At 41.6% G+C, this 21636-nt stretch overlaps 1 long non-coding RNA gene across 3 annotated transcripts; it reads right to left on the reverse strand.

Moving 5' to 3' along the window:
• Positions 1-4121: 4121 nt before the first annotated feature.
• Positions 4122-18186, reverse strand: LOC102154400. 3 transcript variants are annotated; one of them, XR_005380952.1, is made up of 6 exons: positions 17918-18186; positions 17041-17091; positions 10203-10253; positions 8282-9561; positions 7166-7355; positions 4122-4260 (listed from the first exon to the last, which is right to left on the reverse strand). It is a non-coding gene; the product is annotated as an uncharacterized LOC102154400 (long non-coding RNA). The 3 variants fall into 3 exon arrangements; XR_005380950.1 differs by having other exon boundaries at positions 7166-7514; XR_005380951.1 differs by having other exon boundaries at positions 4122-4274; positions 7166-7514.
• Positions 18187-21636: the final 3450 nt, after the last annotated feature.

Raw genomic sequence — 21636 nt, forward strand, 5'->3', positions numbered from 1 at the left:
ACTGAATCTGGATCTGTTCAAAAGTATTTTTGTTAATGACCTATATTGTTTTGCCATTTTACTTAAACAAGACATATTATCAGCATAACCTAATTCCAAAAAGGAATAAAGTTTCAGTAACAACTTTGAAGCCTAATTTTTTTTAGTTTAACAAAAAAAAATAGTTCTTTTAAATTTTGATCAAAGTCTACTTTGCTACAAGCTACTTTCAATTTGAAAATGAAAATGGCCTTGCTTTTCTTTTTTTAAGATTTTATTTATTTATTCATGAAAGACATAGAGAGAGAGAGAGAGAGAGGCAGAGACATAGGCAGAGGGAGAAGCAGGCTCCTTGCAGGGAGCCCAATGTGGGACTCAATCCCGGGACTCCAGGATCATGCCCTGGGCCGAAGGCAGGCGCTAAACTGCTGAGCCACCCAGGGATCTCCCTGGTATTGCTTTTCATTTGAGCAGCTTGCCACAGCTTCCTATATTTGATTTATGGCCTCACTAAATCTGTGATGACACCTCCTGTCGATGGTAATGACTTGGTAATTGTAAAAATAAGGAGTATGAGAAAAATCTCTTGGTCATTTTACAAACTGACTTAGAAATTTTAAAATGCATCATTCCAGGGATTGGAATTGTAAATTTTTGAGGTGGAGTACTGCAAATCATTATTTCCACATTTAATAGTAGTTATATTGATTCGTAAAGTCTTAGATAAATTATGCATAACATGGCTCTTCCATAAATACACAAAAAATAGTTTTTCTTAGTTACCTTGGGTGGTACCCACTTTAAAAGCTCAAGAAACGCAAAAATTCTCAAACTGCCCTAGAATTCTTCTATAAAATAATAATTTGCACTCTGTTGAACTTGAATTCTGTAGATTTTTCTTTACTCTTCAATTCTGAAGTCGTTATTTTTAAGATAAAAAGGGAAAAGAAAGCAGAATTTCTTGTTTCTCCTGAAACAGCTGAATACTTAGTCATTTTCCTAAGAAGCCACTTCGGTACAAAACAAAAGAAAACTTTGGACCAGGCAGATGGTTTTATTTACATAGGTAAAGTTCACATCTGAAGAGCTTGCCAGTCTTGCAATACCACATTGTCTAAATAAGATTGCCAAGCAACTTGAGCACTCACACATTCACGCAGCATAAATGGCCACAGTAGCATTTATCTTCCCCAACAGGTGCCTGCTATCCACTCCGGGATCCTCCCCATCCCCCAGGCTCCTCCCTGCTCTCCTGGGCCTGCAATCTAGTCTTCCCTTCCAAGAACTGAGTACTGCTCTGGCTGGGCAGAAGTTAAGCAATCATGGAGCATCACCTCCTTAATCATGAAAACCATGATAAACCTACCTCACAGAGATCCTGCATTTAATCCTCTCCTATCCTAGCGTTTCTTTTCTAACAGCTTGGCATTGTTTTTCAAGGAGGGGGTTTCTGCTGCTGGAGGTTTTTAATTACTCCAGACTGAGGGCACCTGGCCACAACAGCTTCAACAGTAAGTGAGAAAGGATTTCTAAAGAGCTGACTCCTGCTCTGTATTCAGGAATTGGAACAAAAGATTAATTATGCACACCTGGTGCTGCCCATTTGCTCACAGACTCCAACAAGTTTCACTGGGTTTGTTAATGTGGATGCATTTCCCACTATTTCCCTTCAGCTCTTTATGCATCCTTATTCCCATGGTCATATATCAGAATAAACTTATATTAGAAGATCACACTTTTTCCCCCTGCCAATGTCCATTTCCTCAATTATATCTATTTAATTGATTTGCATGTATTTAAATTGTGGTTAATATTTAAGTTGCAATCGCTGCCATTTCTAAATATGCCTACTACGGATGATAAAAAGTCATGTGGTTGAGTCCATCTAGGTCCTGGACTTGTGTTGTCTCATCTCATCCTGTGGAGTGGTTATTTTGACCTTTGTTGAACAGAGGAGGGGGAGTTAGAGAAGCTCCAGGTCACACAGCTGGTTAGTAGTAGAGCCTGAGTGACCCAGAGTGGTCCTGGGAAACCAGCTAGTTTATGTCTCCTGTTTGCTTATCAGACATTTTGAGGGCAGTAATACCCCAGGTCCTAACTATCACATATGCATATGCATCAACACACTCAACTCTACCTTAGAAATAGCTACATAATTCAAGCCTTTTCACCATATCTGCTGCCAACCAGCCTAGGCCCAGTCCCTGTATCCTCCTGTCTGGATTAAAGGAGAACCATCCTAACCATCCCCTGCTTCTATTCCTGCCTCTGTGCAGTCTCCCCTGCACCTATATGCCAGGGGATCCTGTTAAAACGAAGAGCCGGCCTGTTATTCTCCTGCTCACACCCTTCTGAAGATCCATCACCCTTCAAATCCAGTTCTGGGTCTTTGCTGTGGCCTGGAGGGCCTATCTGTCCAGCTCCAACCTCATCTTTCACCCTTCCCCGCCTTCTCCAGCTGCAGTCACTACCCTCCTGGCTATTTCCAGAGCAGGTTGGGGAGGTGGGCTCCCACTGCAGGGGCTTTGCAACCACTGCCTGATCTGTCTGGAAGGCTCTTCCCCAGGTGTCTTCATGGCTCACTCTGCTTAACTGTCACCTTATTCCAGAGGCCTTCCTCCAACACCAGGTAAAAAATGGAACCATTCATGACTCAGCTTCATTTATCTTCAGAGAAATTGACCACATCCTGCACATTAGACATTTGCATGTTCACCATCTCCTTTTTCCATGCAACAGAAGCCCTGAGAGAGCATTCGAAATCCCTAGAATGAAGATTGGCACAGGCAAGGCCTTTGATACAAACTGACTGATCGAATGAATGACTCCATAGTTCTGACAGCAGAGCAACTCCAATTTAGTACCAGCTGTAGGCTACAAGATACTCAAAAGCAGAACCCACATGTGGCAGGATGATGCTGAACCTACCTGTAGAGTTGTGTTTCTCAGATTCTCAGATTAAGTGGCCTGTAGTCAAATACATTTGGGAAGCACTGGTTTAAGTGAACTTGAAGCAAATTTATTTACTGCAGAACTTCTCAGTGCTTTTACTGCTCTGGTATGTATCGGACAAGAGAAAACAGTAAATGAAGCAAGTCCCACAGTGCTTTGGCCATGGAATCCTTTCAACACTAGCCACTATGTTCCAGTGACCCTGCTGAATGTTATGCTATTTCCAGCATCTTGATAATTAAAGAGTACTAGTTAGGCTACTTCTTTTTAAGGTATTTTTTCTTTTGTTTTTGATAAGAACTTAATCAGGTTCAATTCCAGTAGCAGTGATCATCCTACAACCCTTGGAAAAGCTTCTAAGAAGAGTCTTGATCTGAAGATAGTGGGTTTACTGCGTGCACCAGGCTGCCTCAAGACACAGTGTGCACCAGACAGCATTCCAGCTCAGCTCTGCATCCTAAGGCCTCAATGCTCACTGGAGGCTTCCAGCTTCCCAGCATGGCCCTGCCCCTTCAATTCCCCAGGCACTACCAGGATCCCCTTCCCACGTCTTGAGTCACAGAGCTCTCAGATCTACTGCACCTACCTGAGAAAACTTCAGTATTAATCACTAATAACTGATCAAAATCCTTCTCCTCACAGATCATTTTAGTATCAGATCTCATCTCAGGAAATTAGCAAAAACAAAACCTATGAAAAGAATGTATAGAGGAATGTTCTACTTAGCCTGATTTTTAATAACTGAAATGTAATCAATAATTTAAGTATTATAGTTTGTACTCTTATGGTCAAATCTCTACAAATAGAACACTAGACCCAACATTATATGTGCCAGAAGGCCCTTTGGTTCAAGCCTGGCATTCTGACACTTGAGTTGTTATTGACTATTCTGAAATGGGGGTGGGTGTAACAGCACAGAAGTGGAAGAAATATAGAATTGACCCTTGAACAAGGTGGGGGTTAGGGGCACCAATCCCCCCTCCCCAGGCAGTAAAAAATCTGCATATAACTTGTAACTTCCCTGAAACTTAACCTCTAATAGCCTACTATTGACCGGAAGTCTTACTGGTAACATAAACACTCAACACAAATTTTGTATGTTATATGTGATGTATACTACTATATTCTTACAATAAAATAAGCTATTAAGAAAATCATAAGGAAGAGAAAATACATTTACAATACTGCATTTATCATAACAAATCTGAGTATAAGTGGACCGGTGCAGTTCACACCCATGTTGTTCAAGGATCAGCTGTACGTCGGGGTGTAAAGCAGTTCTCCACCTGCTCTTTTCTTGCTTGTTTGCTGCCATGTGGCCCATCTTTCCTGGAAACAGAATTCTGTTAAAAAAATGAACAAACAAGGGTACCTGGGTGGCTTAGTTGGTTAAGCATCTGCCTTCGGCTCAGGTCGTGATCCCAGGATCCTGGGATAGAGCCTTGCATCGGGCTCCCTGCTCATTGGGGAAACTGTTTCTCCCTCTCCCTCTGCTTGCCATTCTCCCTGCTTGTTCTCTCTCTCTCTCTGTCAAATAAATAAATAAAATCTTTTTTTTTTTTTTTAAATGAACAAACAAGTTAAACAGCAAAAGAAACTAAAATTCTGTCAGGAACCAGTAGAGGCAATTAGGGGTTGCTAGCACCTTAGGAGCCAATGATGAACTGTCCTGCTGGCCATGGTTGCTTGTCCATTTCATAAGTCAACTGCCTCCTGACATCCATGAGTGGCCCAGCTCTCCTCTGTCTAGATGCAAATATCACCTGGATTCCAGAACAGACTGAGCTCCTGACTGTGAATATGTTGAAAAGATCTATCCTGTTCCACCCAAGACCAGGACATTTGGTACATCATGGCATGACTGATATTGTGCTTCAAGAGATGACGGACAATGGCCCATGGCCAATGGCCAGATAGCTGATGGCCAGATCCACTGGCCCTAACAGTCAGCCTGCTGTCCTACCACCGCACCCCGCCACTCTGTTTCTCACTATCTAGTCAGTTCTGAGCTCCTCTGAGCCTTCACAAATACCAGTGCCTCTGCAGCTACTGGAGCGAATCCCAGGAAGCTCTATCCTTAGGAATAAATGAGTTGGAATTTGCTTAGCCCAAGGCCTGGCCCATAGTGAGCCCTCAAGGAATAGGAGCTAGTATTAAGCCTTCTCTAACAATTTCTTGTCCTTGAGTAAATAACAGTATGAAATCCTTATCTGACTTTTTGTTAAAATTGGTTGTGGACAAGTGTTTGAAATATATAAAATTATTCAAAGAGTTCAAGCCATACATAAGGCATCACCAAAAATTTCCTACACATAAATGATGCTGCTTACAGGAAATTAAACTGTGATCTGATCATGCGTACCATGTATCAATGCTGTGACCTTAGATCCTGAAAACCTGCCTGGCATATATTCAGTGTTCAATAGATATTTGTCAAATGAATGTACTCTTGGTCACCCGACATGTAAAATACCTAAATTGTCACAACAGAGGATTAGGAAGTCTGGTGGCCTGACAGTGGTTCTAATACTGACAAGATCATAGCATATGGCAAGCTATTCCACACAGTTGATTAAAGGTGATTAAAGGTTGATTAAAGGTTACTTCCTACTTTCTGTAGGAAGTAACAAAGTGATCCAAACCCAGAATTTACATTAGTGTTACAGAGTTACTTCAGAGGATTTACAGGCGGAAGATCTCTTTGCTCTGTTGTTTCCATGGTATTTCCAGCTATCGGGTATTTGTATCAGACATATTTTGGTGTACTTACATTTTTCTTTTTTGTTTACAATGGTTTTCTGTTATTACCCTTGTTGTGCCCAAGATTGCGAATCCGAGAAACCACCGAGGAGCCGACACCGATGCAAACACACGAGGGTTTATTTACAAGCTCGAGCCTGGGTCCAAGTGCACCCGACACAGCGGAGCGGGGACTTGGGCCCCGAGACTAAGAGGCGGCGCAGCTTTATAGGGGCCCGTGGCCAGTGGGATACGCAGAAAGTTGCACAGTCATGCTGGTCCACACGCAGGTGGCCGATTGAATTACACCTTACCCTATAGGATCCACTTGAGCTGGTCTATTACTTTGGTCAGAATCGGGGCACAGTTTTGGGGGGCACAAGGCGGGGTTACATTGTTATGAGCCGATTTCCGATTAGGGTGTGCCCAGAGGCTCGACTAGGGTGGGGCAGCGCCTTAAGCAATAAGCAGGTCATGTGGGGGTCATACGGGAGGTGGCCGGTGCAGCACAAAATGGAATCAGTCCTGCTTTGCTTGTCCAGGGGCAGGGGATTTTTGTTAAATTTCCTGGGTCCCACAACCCTCACTATACAAATCAGGAAATGGAGGCTCTAAGAGATTAAGTCATTTGCCAAATGTTCTGTTGCTTGTAGGTGGAAAATGGGTTCAAGCCCAGGTCTGTCTGTTCTAGAGTCCATTGTTTTTCCTGAGACTGTTCCACCATCACCTGTAACCATCCTGAGAGATGATCATTTCACATAAACAGACACAGGGCCAGTCATGGTGTTCACTCTAATGTAGATGAAATGGAATGTCAACTGAGATGTGGTTCTGCTCAGGCATCCATTTCTCACTCTCTCTTTCTAGGATTTATTCTAACTGCTCCTGATGGAGTCCCTGCAACTCTGGAAAGCTGAATCTATCCCTAGATCCAGGTGTGGACCCTGATTAGCTTAATCCATCATGAATAGGTTCATTTATCTTCTTGGTCATAGTTTTAGAGTAGGCAGTCAGGATCTAACAAGACTCCTGGAGGCCAACAAAGAGGAAGTCCTTGCCAGCTATTAAGAAAGTCAGGCCTGCCCTGGCAACCATCCACTAGAAGCTGGATCAAACCAGACAAGCCTGAGACAGTGGGTGCCATAACAGGAAACCCCTGACCAAATAAGAAAGAAAAAGCATGAAACCCTGCTTCTAAGAAATCCCTTCCTCAAGTCATGAATATTCTACTTTCTTGTTAACAAATATTGAGGAAAAAAAAAAAAAAAGAAAGAAAGAAAAGAAAAGAAACCTGAACCCTGAGGATGCAGCTCTCTCTCTCTTGAGCTTGCCTGCTCTCACATTTCACTTTAGCAAACTTTCCCACCTGTGTCCCTCATTGGCAATGTTGTGTCTGTCCTTGAATTCCTTCTCATGATGAGACCAACAGCCTTTGGTGACATCTTTGGGACAGGCTGAGTCAAAACCCCAGGACCCAAGAGTCTCTTCAGTTTACCTGGCAACAGTAGGTTGAGGACCAGGGTCACGATGCAGTTGAGGCTCATCAGATTTGAGTAGAGACTTCCAGGAAGGATCATATCACTGCTTACAGAGGCTTCAGGGGGCAGCTCTACTGGACCGATGTGGAAGTGTAGAGCCTTAGCAAACCACTTACATAAATCCTGAGCGTCACAGGTAGAGAGACACTGGGGACAGCAGAGTGAAGGATCAGGAAGAGTTTGTCCCGTTGCCACATTATTGAACCTGTAGGCGCCAAGGGCAGACCACCTCAAGATGGGCTACCTTGGTGTGAAGATTATTTTGATTTACGGGCCCAACAAGTTTCTGCTCTGTGACTTGGCTACCTAAAATTATTCAGAATTAAAAGCAATCAAAACCCAAAAAATCCAGGAAAAAGCTCTTTTATCTCCCCCCCAACCGCCTAAATTTACATTGGAAAGGAAAGGTATACCAGAAAGAGAGCTATTAACAGAGATTCTTTGTTACCTAAAACATCTGCATAAAGGGCAACCTTTGTTCTTGAAACATCTCCTCTCAACTTCCTGCTAAGGGTCTTCCTCTCCTTTGTATCCTCAGACCCTTACCCCTCTCCCAAACTCAGGGTGTTATATAAACCTTGTGTTTGTTGCCTGGCTGTTGGAATTGCAGGATGGTATGGAGTCCCCAAATTAAATTAATCTGCTCATCTGTTTTATGTGAATTTAATTCTTAGTCCAGCTAGAAGAACCTTATACAGAGATAAATTTCTTGCTCCCCAATAAGCCAATGGGTAAATCAGTTCCTGAATGCTCCTTATCTCTGGAATTCCAGTTGCATGAGCCAATGAATAACCTTTATGTTTAAGGAACTTTGACTTGGGTTCTGTTTCTTCAAACAAATAATCTAACTCTTCAATTGAATATTAATTAAAGAATTACAATTTGGGGATTATTGTACTATCCTGGAAAAGAAACACCAAGTAAATATAAGGCATAGATCTACTTTAAGAGCATTAAATTTTTCCCAGAAACAGAATACATTAAGTATAAACAAATGTTCATCTATTAGGTGAATTTAAAAATTAAAATAGTTGAAACTCTATTTGGCAAAGCAGGTAGAATCTAAGACTCACTTGTTTTGTTTTCTTAAAATTTTGAGTTTTCATATATAGAAATGGGAACTGTATGTGACTGTCGGCATATCACTCTGTGCCTCTGAAATTCCAGCTGGATATGCTGGTAAAGCTGCTTAATGTGGGAACTAATGGTCTTGACCCCCATGTCCTGGCCCATCACTGATTGGCTGGCTTTAAACTTTCCATACCCGAATGGGGTGGCCAACAACACCTGTGCAATCCTCCTGAAGGGATGAGTTGAAGGTCAAAAGATGGAATGTCTCTGGAAGTGTCTGTAACTGAAAAAGTCTCAGTAATGCCCAGGCTTCCACTGTGGCATTCTCAGTAATGCTTCCCAAATCCAAATTTCTACATATTTTGTGTTCAGCCTTTATTTCTCTTTGGAGCAAAGATGTGAAGCTCAGAGAGGCACAAAGACAGTTCATCTTAAGACAGAGCCCGTGATCCATCTGCCAGAAAACAGCAGCCCATAAAGTAGCTGGCAGCTACAAAGCCAAGATCAGCCTGTTCTGTTCCTTTCTCTCTTTCTCATCTCTCTGTTAATGCAACTCCCGACGCAAAACAAGAGAATGGCAAGGACTTGAGGTTTTCACAGAGAACCAGGAATGAGCTGAAAGGCTGTGGCCTTGAGAAAGTGCATGTTTTAATTTTTGTGCTTCTACTGGCCCATCCTCATTCTGACAGAGTAAGTCACAATATAGAACAAACAGATGTTGAGTGACTTCCTGAGGAAAAGAGAGTAGATTAAATGACCCGAAAGTAAAGCTTCTGATTCTGAAAGACTACCAGATAATGTTTAATGTTTCAAATACTGCACCCTGGGCTCTTCACAGTGTACAGTGATTCCTTGGTGCCCTTAAGTCATGGATCCTCTGCTGCTTTCAGACTCCATCCCCTGAGCATGTTCCAGAAAACGTGCACCATCCAGGGAGCTTAGGCGTGGGCTAGCTGCCAGGACTTCCGTTTCTTTTTCTTTTCTTTTTTTTTTTTAAGATTATTTATTTATTTATTCAAGAGAGACACAGAGAGAGGCCGAGACGGAGGCAGAGGGAGAAGCAGGCTCCCTGAGCCAAAGGCAGATGCTCAACCACTGAGCCACCCAGGTGCCCTAGGACTGTCATTTCGTTTCAATGTCACTGGTTCTCCCAAGTCTTTTCTTTGAACACTGATGGAACAAATGTAGAGGGAAATTCTCCTGAACAAACATAGGTAGTGGAAAACTTGTAGTGAGGCCTCTTAAAAGGTTGAATTTCTGGTCAGAAACAGTATAATCATCCCTGGCAAGAGAGGGGAAAGAAAAACACAGCTTGCAGTAGATAAATGGTCAACTTTACCCAAACAAAAATCTAAGGGTTTTTTTTTGGAGACACCAGGGGAGAATAGCAGTTGGCCTTTGTACATGTGAAGCACTGACCCTCGCTGCAATTAAGTTGCATTTTGATTTATGTTGCCTTATTTTTTTGCCATGTTTAAGTGGTATGGTTCCTGTTCTTCTGAAGGTAACTTAATGAAACAAATGACTTTGGGAACATTGATTGGCATTTCACAGATACACTTTTTTCTAATAATAATAATAATAATATAATAATAATAATAATAGTAATAATAAACCCTGACAGTGGTATTGTTTTTACAATATGCATTCTCACATTTGATCTTGTTTGCTGTTTATGCTAACTTTGTAAGAAGAACTAAAGCTTAGAAAGGACATATTTTCTTAGAGTAGAGATTTTCCTGACTCAAAACATTAAAAAAAAAAAAACAAACTTTAAAAACTATCCTCAAATATCTTGTCCCAAATTTGAAAATAGATTCCAGTTATAAGTTCTCCCCCTAATCCATTTTAGAGGAAACTTGAGGACCTGGTAGTTTCAGATCACCCTCATGCCCAGAGCTGGCTCTCAAGCTGGCTCCTTACCTCCAAATCCTGTTCTTTCCACTGGCTGTCCTGCAGATACCTGTCTACAAACTGAAGAAAAAAAAAAATCACTGCTTGCACCCCAAGTTCTTGGTGATGTTTCCAGTGGGGTGGGGAATAGCATTGGCAGGTGACTTGCATCTTTTGCTCTTTTTTAAAATATCATTTGAATACCTTAAAACTAGAATATATTTATGCATCGGTTAGTTTTAAAAAGGATAAAAGCATTTTAATAATCTGATAACTGTAAGCTACTAAGTAGCCATGAGGTGTTTTAGCTCATTTTATTATGTGTGCATGCTATCACATTTTTCACATATTCTGTAAGTATGATTTCATATGATCCATAAAGTATCTTTGCCATAGACTCTACACCCAAGAAACAAAAGGAGAGAAAGAGGCCAACTATTCAGTCAGTAACTGAATGATTCAACTCAAGCATTAATAACAGCTTTATACACTAATTGTTAGGTGGCCAAGCTCATTTCTCTCTCTCTCTCTCTCTCTCTCTCTCTCTCTTCCTTTGCTGCCCTATATGGATCCCATAACTGACTCACAAACACCCTTAATTTCTCCATACCCTTGCCTTTCCCTCCATACTGCCCCAATGGGAATGAAGAAATTCAGAAAGTCATGCAGAATACTGCCATTAAAATGTGTAATCTTCAATTCAACTGGACAATCATCACCACCAGTGATTTTTCTTATCCCTGACCTTTTCTCTTCTTTTCTTAATTATTCCAAATCTTGGAATATCCAAAATACCAGCAGTCTCTAACTTCTTCACTCTCAGAATATGACTTGCCTGTAATTTTGTCAGCAAAACAGAGGCCCTCAGAGGCAGTCACCCCACTCTCCTTCCACCTCACACCCTACTCATTGCCAAACCTGCTGCAAGGTGCCTCCTCCATCTTCAGAGAATGAAGGGACCCTCCTGCCAGTGCTGGCTCTACCTCTCCTGCTGACTTCCACCCACCTCTCTTCACTAGCTCAGTCTGAACTGTACAGCACTCTGTCCTGTATCCACATCCTCTCTCCTCCAGCCCCTTCCCTTGGCCCACCAATATGTATATTTATCTCCCATCTTTGTAAAGACTTTTCCTCAGGCTACTACCAAAAGTATCCATTCTCCCTCCCCTTCTTTTTTTCTCTTTTAACAGATTTTATTTATTCGTTTGACAGAGAGAAAGAGCACAAGCAGGGGGAGCAGCAGGACAGAGGGAGAGGGAGAAACAGGCCCTCTGAGAAACAAGGAGCTTGATGTGGGGCTCAATCCCAGGACCCTAGGATCATGACCTGAGCTGAAGGCAGACGCTTAACTGACTGAGTCACCCAGGCGCCCCTTCTCCCCACCTTCTTATCCAAACTTCCAGGAAGCAGTTTCCCCCATTTTTCCTCTCCATCCTTTAACTCATGTCTTCTGATTCCCCAGTACTACTGCAACAAGATTCACATGTACATTCAATTAACTCCAATCAAAAAAGGTCAGAGAATGGGGTCCCTGGGTGGCTCAGTCGATTAGGGGTCTGACCCTTGATTTCGGCTCAGGTCATGATCTCAGGGTTGTGGGCTAAAGTCCCATGTTGGGCTCCATGCTCAGCAGGTAGTCTGCTTGAGATTCTCCACCATCCCCCCTTTCTCTCTAAAGTAAATGAATAAATCTTTCCCCCAAAAGAATATTTTTAGACCTAATCTTTTTTTAAAAGGTTTTATTTATTTGTTCATGAGAGATGCAGAGAGTGAGAGAGAGGCAGAGACATAGGCAGGGGGAGAAAGAAGCAGGCTCCTCAAGTGAAGACCGATGTGGAACTCAATCCCAGTACTCCAGGACCATGCCCTGAGGTGAAGACAGGTGCTCAACCACTGAGCCACCCACATGCCCCAGTCCTAATCTTATTTCATGTCTCCCTTTTTTTTTCAAAGATTTTATTTATTTATTCATGAGAGACACAGAGACAGAGAGAGGCAAAGACACAGGCAGAGGGAGAAGCAGGCTCCATGCAGGGAGCCTGACGTGAGACTCAATCCTGGGTCTCCAGGATCACACCCTGGGCCGAAGGTGGTGCTAAACCGCTGAGCCACCCAGGCTGCCCTTATTTCATGTCTCTGTCACACTGTAGATCAGTCCTTTCTCAAAGGACTTCATCATCTTCTTTTCTAGAACAATCCATCCTCCATCTTGCCCACCCTTCAGTTTCCTATTACTCCTCATATGACAGCTGTTGTAGTTTTCTGTCTGCAGCCTACAGATTTGGGCAACCTATGTGCCACTATTTACACTGAGATTCCCAAATCTATGCTGATTGCTAAATCTACCCAATGACACCAGATCCAAACATCAGACTCAAGCTAATTACTGAATATTTCCACCTAGATATTCCCTAATACCACACAGTCAACCATTCTAACATGTACAAAACAATTCATCTTTTACCTAAAGCACTATTGGTGGAGCCACCATCAGCTCTATCCCTGAACTTAAAAACATTAGAATAGTCTCTGACTCATTTCTCTCACTTTATCTATATGTTCCATCAGTCATTATGTTTTGCCAATTTTCATTCCTAAAAGTAAGCAGATTGCATTCTCTACAACATTCCCTACCCAAGAGGCTAGTCTACAGGGACACCTGGCCACTTTCACATCAAGAGGCTGAGTCTGTCTCTCTACCCTGAGGGCAGGCAGCTGGAGCTGCGTTGGCCAATGGGACATGGCAGGAGGAAAACAGGTGGATTCCACTGGCATCTCTTGGAAGCCAGTCACCATGTCTGATCACTGGAGGCCTCCCTGCTGTGAGAAGCCCAGCCCACCTGAAATGGGCCAGGAGATGAGACGCCACAAGCAGAGCGAGAGAAAATCAAAAGCACAGAGGCACCAGAAACACAAGCAAAGAGGCCATCTTGGAATATGATCTTCCAGCCCCAGCTGCCTTTGAACATGACCTTTTCTCTGCACTCCCACTAGGCCTTTCTGGAAAAGAATAGCTCCCAAGCCAATGTCTATGAACAGTCTAAGAGACTATCATGGAATCCAAACCTACTTGTTCCCTATACTGTCTGTATTTCCTGTACAGATGAGTCATGAGCTTTGACCATAGAGCTGATATCTGCAAGATGCTCTGAGTGTGGTCTTCCCCATCACCTGACCTCCAGGCTAGTGCAGCATGCCTCTTCTCTTGCCATCCTAACCTTCTGTAGCAGAGATTAGAGAAGGAGCCTGCTCAGTAGCACTGGGGAGAGGCAGAGCTGGACTGTCCCAGCACATTCTCTTGACCCTGGAGGTGGCAGGAGAGGTGGCATCTGCTCCCAGCCATTGTTGACAAAGCCCCTACATCTCAGCTTCCTGGATGGTGTGGAGTCAGTGTGTACTTTTTTAGTCTGTGACGGGACATGGAGCACCCCCCCCCCCAACCCCTGATGTGCATGGTGTTGTTTCCAGAAGCTTGTTCTCCTTTTCTATTATTCGGAACAACCTGAGGAGTTATTCATATGTAAATTTTGCAACCCCAAACCCAAAGCCTCCTTTCTGGGACACAGCTGGGAACTCGCTTATAGCAAGCTTTGTGGAAGTATTAACAAGAATATCTTGCGGACCACACTTCTAGATATATGTTTCTTTTGTTTAAGATTTTATTTATTTATTCATGAGAGATACAGGGAAAGAGGCAGAGACATAGGCAGAGAGAGAAGCAGGTTCCCTGAGGGGAGCCTGATACAGGACTTGATCCCAAGAATCCCAGGATCTCAACCTAGGCCAAGGGCAGACACCCAACCACTGAGCCACCCAGGTGCCCCCAGATACATGTTTCTAATAAAATGTATGTCACATCCTCTGTTCTTAAGCTGTTTAGAGTCAAGTCCCAATACATATGAAATAAAATACTCTGGTATGCACTAAATACCCAGGGGCTTAGGAATGATGATAAAGAAAGAAAAGTGAATGAGGTATATTTTATGTGGACAATGTAAGATTTGTCTTAGGCCTAATAAAGGTCAGATTCAGGTGGCATGGTGCTTCTCAAAATACAGTGATCTAGAAGCATCAGTATTTCCTGGGAATTTGTTAGAAATGCTTCTCTCCAAGGCCCCCTGCTCTACCAAGTCAGGACCTCTGGGACTGGGTCCAGTAATCTGTGATTCGATGAAGCCTCCAGCTCAGATTTGAGCACCACTGAAATGGGGAGAAGTCAGATACTGGGGACCATTCAGGCAAAAGTCCAAGGAAATGTCCAGAGATCATCTACACCTGATGTCTCCAGAGTATGGAGTATGGGTAATATATTAAAAGTAAAACGTGTCCTAAACAACCACTTCAATGATTATTCCTGCCATGCTAGTTCATTATTTTTGTATGGTGGTTACCTGTAAAGCACAAGCCCTTTTCTTGTCCTGACCATTGGCCATCCGTTGTACTCACAGTCAGACTGTCATAGTGAAAAAGGAGTCTGGATGGAACAGTTGCTCTTAATGGTTTCATATTTAAAACATAGCCATCTGAATAAATCATGACTGTATATAAAGACCACTGTAAGACGGTGTTATGTTTTATAGTGTTTGATTAGTTTACATGTAGCATTCCATCTGTGCCAATTAAATCATAAATTTGTTCAGATACTGGAAAAAAAAAGAGGGTGTTCTTTGAAAGTGGTAATAAGCCAACAGGTTTCAAAGTGGTAAATGCTTAATAAACTACATGTGCATCCAATATGTTACATGTACAGAATGGTGTCTCATGATTAAAGGGGAGTCGTACTTAGTAAAAAATTTGAAAATGAGTTCATTGAATTGTAAAATAGGGGTACATTAATCACAAAATGCTTTATTTCAGAAAGGCATTTGGACTGTTTGAACTACCAATAAGAAATAATTTGAGTCAAGAATGTGGCTTACAACTTCTCATATTACAAACGTATGGGGGAATGTCCTGAACTATAATTAATCTGTTTGTAAAAGTGAAAACAAGGAAGTACTGTGCCTAGATCCAAGGTCTTTTTCAGTTTGTTAGCTGGAGGAGTACTGCTTTTTTTTTAATGTCTCATTTTATTTTTCATAATATAGAGTACACTATTTGATAACATCTGTGTTTGCTCACCTTGTAATAATATTAAGAGCTAAGTTCAAGAATCATTTTGTAGATATGAAAAGAGGAAGGAAGTTAGGGTAGTAATGTTGCAGCAAATAGAGTAAAAGCAAATTTTGTAGTGAAGGACTCAATTCTGCTAGGGATTTTACTTCATATGTATATTCAGTAAATAGAATTTTAGAGAAAATGTCCAGCACAGAGTTCTGGAAAGAAGGTAAGTGGGCCACTTGGATGGCTCAGTGGTTGAGCATCTGCCTTCAACTTAGTCAACGATCCCGGGGTCCTGGAATCAAATCCTACATCGGGCTCCCCATAGGGAGCCTGCTTCTCTCTCTGCCTGTGTCTTTGCCTCTCTCTGGTGTGTCTCTCATGAATAAATAAATAAAATCTTAAAAAAGAAGCTAAGCAACATTTCACCAACAGAGTTAAAAAAATAGTGTCTTGGGGCACCGGGTGACTCAGCTGGTTAAGCAGCCAACTCTTGGTTTTGGCTCAGGTCATGATTCCATGGGTCCTGGGATGGAACCCCACAATGGGCTCCATGCTCAGTGGGGAGTCTGCTTGAGATACTCTCTCTTCCTCTCCCCCCACTCATGTGTGCATTCTCTCTCTTTAAAATAATCTTTTAAAAAAAAACCAGTGTCTTGTGTCATTCTGATAACTACAATTACATTATCTTCTATTAAACCCTGTCATTGCTTTCAGGCTAAACATACTGGAAGTTATCCCACATAAAACATTTTCTTTAATTACAAACTTTAGTTTATTGCTCTTGTGTTAAAATTCTATAATTTGCCACATTTTTTTAAAGCTTTGGCTGTTTACCTTTCAGCAAGGAAGTGTTTGGAATGTACATTTTTTGACTGAATGATCATTAGCAGTCAACATGTATGTACTCTTTTTTAAAAAATCAGACATTTTTTAACATTTATCTTGGTCTATATCTGTTAAACATACCTTTTCAAACATACCTTTTGCTTTTCAAGCAAATCCATAAATATCAAGAGTACCCTAGGAAATGCTAATCTATTCATCTGTGCTTTTGAATAATTCTATAATTAGAATTGTATTTGTTTCCCAAGGAAATAGCACAGTATAAGGGCAGATAATAACCAGATGAATCCAGGTTTTTCTGATTAGCAATACTTGTTTTATGTACTCTGCACATTCTCTTAATTTATTCCACAAAGGCAGAAAGAAATGTTCCTGCATCACTGGTGAAAGATACCAGTTGGTGTGATTTACTGATGTTATGCCATTACTTTTCTTCATGCCTTTTTCTGCACATGTAGTAAATACTTCTGAGAAAGTCCACTAGGAGGAGTTCTTGCTACAACCATAAAACAAAAGAGATCTTTTGCTGTTTGCTGATTGAGACCTTTGGTGTCTGCCTTAAATTTTTCTGCATATTTCAAATGGCAAACAAAATGTACACTCCATACACATCGGATGCAAATCTGAAAGTATTCCAATAAGAGTTTATTAGCAAGGATGATAATCTAGGCCACTGTTCATAGAACTGGTGTCCCCATCTAAATTAGGACATAAAGACATACATCTGCAGACAATTAAATGTGACTATTACCCTCAAAAGAATAATATATTTTAACAGAAAAACATAATGCTGAGATTTTCTTAAAACTTGAAGAAAATATTTCTATTTCAAAAACATTCCATTTCTATTGGCCAATAGTTCTTAAATTCTACTGATCAAATATATTCCTGTCAAATCTGTAGAAATAGATTTCACACTTACATAATTTTCACTCAGATGACCTTGATCATTGTGAATGCACTCTCTCCATCTCTAAGTAAAAATGATTTTTATATGAATTTTAATTAGGCTTTCATAAAAATAAATACATACAGAATTTTAGCAAAATACCCCTATGGAAGATTTATTTTGAACTGCAGTGTGTGTGTGTGTGTGTGTGTGTGTGTGTGTGTGTGTGCACGTGCTGTAAGCTGTGTTTCTGTGTGTGTATTTGCGCTATGGTGCTGGCCCACTGACATTAACGGGAAGATGGCTCATATTATTTTTTCTTTATTTGAGAATTAACCATAGGCTTGGCTTCATTTGAAGTAAAGACTGCATTTAGTCATCTGTGGAAGGATGGATGAAAGGAGAGTGAGGAAGAAGGGAAAAGTCGAAGCTGCATTTTTAACCTTTCCTGGCTCTGCATGCCTGACTTCCAGGCCTTGCGAAGGAGCCAGGCCTCCATGAGTGAGGAGCAGATGGAACAGGCAGTAGTAAGACATTATAAACATTTTTGAAAATGATTCTACAAAGCCAAGTGGCCTGTGGAGTAGTGATAGGGGAGGGGAGATTGAGGGGAGAACAGCAACCTGACTTTGAGATTTTTCAGCAGGTGGCAAACACTACCAAATGATTCTGGTATTAAAACCGTGGAGCTGGGGAGAAGCCGGGTAGAGCATTGCGCGGAGGAGCAGATGCTCCCCTGTTCCCCGTCCTGGTCTGCTTGTGCGTCCTGGCAGCCGTTTTCTATACTACACCCATTTGTTCAGCGCACATTCCAGGCCAATAGCTACAGTGGTTCCGACCTCGCCAAAGGCAGGACGGTCCATGAAAGTGCACAAGATGCTATGCAGCCTGATACTAAAATCCTCATTACCTGTGGGATAGAATCCAAACTCCTTAGCATGACATTCAGGGGTCCTCACACTCCTGTCTTGCACAACCTTCCAAGTTGGCCCCCAACCACTTGGTTTCCTGAAAGCCACACTCCACTGGAGCAGTCATCGTTGGGTACCCACGTCAAGCTCTCTCCCCTCCATGCACTCTCTCGGCCTGAGATGCCCTTCTTGTGCACCTGTCAAACTTCCCCAAGGGTCCTCGGAAAGGCCAGATCCTGGGAAAGCAGCTTCAATCCCCCTCACTAGCCCAAATTACTCTCTTTTGTGCCCCAACAGCACTTGATTATTTCTTTATTACCTCATTTAGGTCTCAATGTTTCTCTTCCCTACTAGTGGCCACGCCCTCGAAGAGAAGACACTCAGCCTTGTTCACAGGTGTATGGATACCTTGGGCAGCCCCCCAATCACTGCCATCAGTCTGCCCATCTACCGAACCCTTACTGTTTGCACCACCTCATTTTAATCTGCCTGGGTTTCAATCCTTTGTTCACCACCCACAGACTGTGTAAACTTCAGTGTGTTGCTCTATCAGTGACTTATTTGTAAAATGGGGTAATAATGGTAACTGTGGGGGCACAGGACATATAGATATAGGGGATATGCAGTGTATGGGAGGTCCCTCACCCAGAGTAAGGGCTCAAAACCTATTATTTTACTATTATTGCTGTTGCTACTCACTCTACATAGCAGCACTGTTAAGTATTATCTCAATCTTTGCCAGGGCCACCTGGCAATAAGGATGGAGTCAGGATTCAGTGTTGGGCCTGACTCCAGAGCCCGTGCTCTTGACCTCTCCTGCCTGACCATCATGCTTAATATCATTTCTTAAATAAAAGAAAAAGAACTTTCTAGTAGGTTTATTGAATATGTAACACATGTATCAAAATAACTGGCTTAAAATGCTTTGTGTTAGGAGATCAGAATCTGAAAAGACCTCCAAGATTATGAAATTTAAACTCATCCTTTATAAATGGACGTGGAGGCATATTCATGGATTTAGAAAATTTATTGAGCAGTAACTAACTTTGAGACCCTGGTGGAGGTGTTTTGGCAGGGACAGGAGGGAGCAAAAGGTAAGATGCCTGCCCTCAGAGAGGTCATGGACTGACAGAAAACCTTGAAGTCTCCAAATAAACCCAACACACTATGAAGGAACGACTATTCAGATCCATAGTAAATGTTGACTTGCCTAGAAATAAAGGATACAATCAGATGATAGATGATAGATATAGATAGATAGATAGATAGATAGATAGATAGATAGATAGATAGATAGAATTTGGCTCTGAAAAAGAGGAAAATCTTGCCATTTGAAACAACTTGGATAGACCTTGAGGACGCTATACTAAGTGAGATTAATCACACAGAGGTAGATAAATACTGGTTGGTATCAGTTATATTTGGAATCTAAAAAGGCTGAACTCACAAAAACAGAGAAAAATGGTGATGACCAGAGGGTGTGGGGGAATTGGGGTTGTTTAAGGATAGAAACTTGTACCTGGTAAATAAGGAAGTCCCGGAGATCTAACACACAGAATGATTATGAACAACAATATTGTGAACTTCAAAACTGCTAAGAGACTAGATCTTATTCGTTCCCACCACATACACACACACAGGGTACTTATGTGACATGATGGAGGTGTTAGCTCACGCTAAGGTGATAATCATGTTGCAACACATAAAGGTATCAGATCAGCACGTTGCACATCTGAAACTTGCACAATGTTATATAGTTATATGTCAGTTATATCTCAATGTATATATATTTATAGACATATAAAATATATATTAATTTATATATTTATAGGTATAATGTGCTTATATATGTCTATATATATGTGTGTAAATATATATATATTTAGAGTGCTGTCAGCAAAAATGGCAGAGTAGGAACATCTGAAGGCTATCCCTCCCCAAAGACCCTGAAAAACGTGACAAAAACTGTAAGAATCAACCTTATCAGAACTCTGGAAAATAGCTAAAGGTTTACATCAATCAAGTGAACACTTAACCAGCTCTGGGGTTGTCACAGGGTAGAAGATCTTTGTAGTCTGACCCTACCCCCTTGGCTTGATGGAAACATTGCAGACAAGGGCCTAGGTTCCTGGTATGTGTTCCTAGTTCTGAAAGGAGCCAAGTGGACCTTGTCCTCAAGGAACCTGTGTTTGTCTACCTTGACCTGACCGAGATTTCCACAAAGGAACCCTGCAAAGGGCTTCCCCGTGTTTGCTGACTTAACACTATCACTATTGCGGCCCAATGGCTACTTTGTTCTTAAAAATAATAAAAGCCAAGGGGCACCTGGGTGGCTCAGTGTTTGAGCATCTGCTTTTGGCTCAGGGCGTGATCCCGGGTCCCCGGATCGAGAACCACATCTGGCTCCTCACAGGGAACCTGCTTCTCCCTCTGCCTCTGCCTCTGTGTGTGTGTGTCTCTCATGAATAGATAAAAGCTTAAAATAATAAAAAAAAATAAAAAATAATAAAAGCCAAATGAACAAGCCACTGCTGCCTGTGGCAAAAATAAATAAATAAATAAATAAAAATAAAAATAACACTTGGGGCAAACAACAGAGATTCCCAAAGCCTCCGAGGATAGTCAGAGAGCAATATTTTGGGGGAGGAATAGGGATTTTGAAAAACTACCACGTGAAAGGGGAAAGCCAGAGAGAGCATGCTCAGAACAGAACATATGTAAGAAGAGGTCAGAAAAGACTCCAAGCTTTTACTTCTGTCTAGTTTTCAGGGTGCGAGCAGGAAGTGCTGGCTACAGAAAAGCTGTAAATGGTCTGGCCAAGCATTGAAGGGGGGTCTCCAGTATGGGAACAGCTTCCAGGAATTCTTGCATCATGCACCGTGGCAACTCACCAAGTAGCCTGCCGCGGGGATGTGGAAGGAGATACACCTACACAACTTATTCTCTTAACCTTGTTGGAGAAAAATAATCATCACAGCACCTGAAGACACAACAACTTCAGTATTTTGCAGCTGATGTATATTGTCTCCTGGAGACTGTCTCACAGTTAGGGGCTTTCATATTCACGTGTCATACAAATTGGATTTTTCTTTAAAGAGTTTAAGTGTAACAAGATGACATGCTCATTTTACAGCTCTTTGAATTTTGCAACAAGGCAATAACAGTGTTTTACCAACTTAAGATATGTTTTCTAAAACTAGAAAAAAATGAATGCAAACAAGATGCAAATTTTATTCAAAAAATTGATAACATTTCAATGTGCAATTTGGAAAGAAGCTTTGGAGCACTCCTTTAGAGCAAGTGAAAACATACAGACTCCTGATTTGGACATCACAGAGAGTACCTTATTTTGTCATCTCTACATAGAAAAAAGCCAAGTAAAAATTAATAGCATATGATATGATATTAATGAAGAACAGCAATAAAATCCATAGAAATTATATTGCTATTAAAAGAAAATCTTTAAAATTTTCAGGTGCAACCAGCAGCAGTCTCTCATTAAGAAAGAGAATTAATTTCAAACAGAAATAATGCATCAGTTCCTTCATTGTCTGTATACAGGAGTGAATCATAAGAACATGAAAAAAAATTATGAGCTTTGCTGATTTGACATAAAACATCAACATTCACGAAAATAACGGTGATAGGTAGAATAATGGGTCACTCAGAGACAGATGGCCATGCCCTCGTCCCCAGAACCTGGGTATGTATTAGGTCA

The sequence above is a fragment of the Canis lupus genome, chromosome 29, assembly GCF_011100685.1.
Source record: "Canis lupus familiaris isolate Mischka breed German Shepherd chromosome 29, alternate assembly UU_Cfam_GSD_1.0, whole genome shotgun sequence".
In the NCBI taxonomy this organism is placed as follows: Eukaryota; Metazoa; Chordata; class Mammalia; order Carnivora; family Canidae; genus Canis; species Canis lupus.